The 2,254-nt window shown below is 39.2% G+C and overlaps 1 pseudogene across 1 annotated transcript; it reads left to right on the top strand.

Moving 5' to 3' along the window:
* Positions 1-364: 364 nt before the first annotated feature.
* Positions 365-648, top strand: LOC308526776 (small nuclear ribonucleoprotein E-like; annotated as a pseudogene). The gene has a single exon. The product of its transcript is annotated as a small nuclear ribonucleoprotein E-like (transcript).
* The last annotated feature ends 1,606 nt before the right edge of the window (positions 649-2,254 follow it).

Raw genomic sequence — 2,254 nt, 5'->3', positions numbered from 1 at the left:
AGATGCTTTGTTGACCCCCCACCCCCGACCCCGCCACTCCCCCTCCTCCCCGTGTCCCTTCAGGCACACTGCTTCATTCCACACAGCTAGAAGTGCAGGGGAATGAACACTTCTCAACTAAGGACCGGCCCGACAGGAAGTGGGGTATAAGTACCCTAGCTCCCTGGCTCCTTCTTTGGAATCACCTTGGGTCTTGTGTTCTACACCAGTGTATCTCACACTATTGTTGGACCAGTGTTTTATTTTCGGTCCATCATGGATTGTTACTTTAAAAAATGAATTATAAAAAAATGGCTGTCATCTTTATTCCAGAAGTGGCTCTGAGGGGGCACACGGCTTAGTGTGGTCTTTGTTAGCTTTCACCATGGCGTACCGTGGCCAAGGCCAAAAGGTGCAGAAGGTGATGGTGCAGCCCATAAATGTCATCTTCAGATACTTGCAAAATAGATATCGGATTCAGGTGTGGCTTTATGAGCAAGTGAATATGTGGATAGAAGGCTGTATCATTGCTTTTGATGAGTATATGAACCTTGTATTAGATGATGCAAAAGAGATTCATTCTAAAACAAAGTCAAGAAAACAATAGGTCGAATCATGCTAAAAGGAGATAATATTGCTCTGCACCAAAGTGTCTCCTCCTACAAGTGATGTAATGAAGTGAGAAATTATTGAAAAGCAATATAGTTTTATAGGTGTCCTTTGCTGGGAGAATAGTTCTTACCTATTTATTCATATTGGCTTACAATACCCTTATGTTACTACCAGATGACAATAAATGATGTTGAATTATTTTTATTAAAAAAAAATGAGTGTCATAAAAGTATCAAATTGTTATAAAAGTTTCTAAATATTTACTTTTACTTTTTATACATTCTTTATACTGAACCAGTCTCAAACAGTTCAAGGACTGGTACCATCACACAATACATTTTGAGGAAAGTTGAGCCCCTTTGTCCCAGGTTCCTTATAGGAGTAAGTGCAATCGCTCACAGTGATAACTGTTTTCAAGCATATCCTCTATTGGATGCCTTTCCCTCCCTCATTTCCCCACTGCTTCCTGGTATTTCCTTGTCTCAGGGTCTTCTAGAATCTAGAGGTACCTAATGAAGACAAGTAATTGAGGAGCCTGGAAACTACTCTCTGGTGTCCTCCATGTGTGAGTTTGAATTTTATTCTTGTCTAGCTATAAGGCAACCCAGAGAATAAAAAGCACTACGGCTTTGGAGTCTGAAAAATATTAATTTTGAACCTGCTACTTATTAGCTGTAGAACCATGAGAAAATTATTTAACTCCTTGTGCCTCGGTTTATTTATTTATACAATGATGAAATTAAATTAACTACCAGAATCGAAAATTAAATACCAAGATACTTCCCTAGCTGGTTTGGCTCAGAGGCTAGAGCATCAGCCAGCGGAATGAAGGGTCCTGAGTTCGATTCCGGTCAAGGGCACGCACCTTGTTGCGGTTTCCTCAGCCCTGGTCGGGGTGTGGGCAAGAGGCAACCAATCGATGTGTCTCTCTCACATTGGTATTTTTCTCTGTCTCTCCCTCCCTCTCCCTTCCATTCTCTCTAAAAATCAATGGAAAAATATCCTCAGGTGAGGATTAACAAAAAATAAAGTAAAATACCAAAATAGCACTACACTTCTATTAGAATGGCCAAAATCCAAAACATTAATAGCACCAAATGCTGGTGAGGATATGGAAAAACAGAAACTCTCATTCATTGCTAGTGGGAATGCAAAATTGTATAGCCACTTAGGAAGACTTTTGTGGTTTCTTATAACACTAAAAACCTACCATATAATCTAGCAATTGCTCTCCTTGGTGTTTATCCAAAGGAGTTGAAAACTTATATCCACACAAAAATAGAATCTTTATTCATAATGGCCCAAACTTGGAAGCAACCAAGATGTCCTTTCATAGGTGAATGGATAATGAACTGTGGTACATCCAGACAATGGAATGTTATTGAGCACCAGAAAGAAATGAGTTATCAAGCCATAAAAAACATGGAGGAACTTAAATGCATATTGAAAAAGGCTACATACTATATGCTTCTAATTACATGACATTCTGGAAAAGGCAAAAATATAGAGATAGTGAAGATATTTGCCAGAGTAAGGGGGATAGGGATAAATCAATGGAGCACGGGGTTTTTAGGGCAGTGAAACTACTCTATAATACTATAGTGGTGGGTACATATTGTACACTTGTCAAAACCCATAGAATGTACAACATCAAGACTGAATT

Source organism: Myotis nattereri (assembly GCF_964212035.1).
Source record: "Myotis nattereri genome assembly, chromosome: 11".
Taxonomy (NCBI): domain Eukaryota; kingdom Metazoa; phylum Chordata; class Mammalia; order Chiroptera; family Vespertilionidae; genus Myotis; species Myotis nattereri.
Note: the sequence above shows the minus strand (reverse complement) of the source record. Positions and strands in the feature narration are given on the sequence as shown.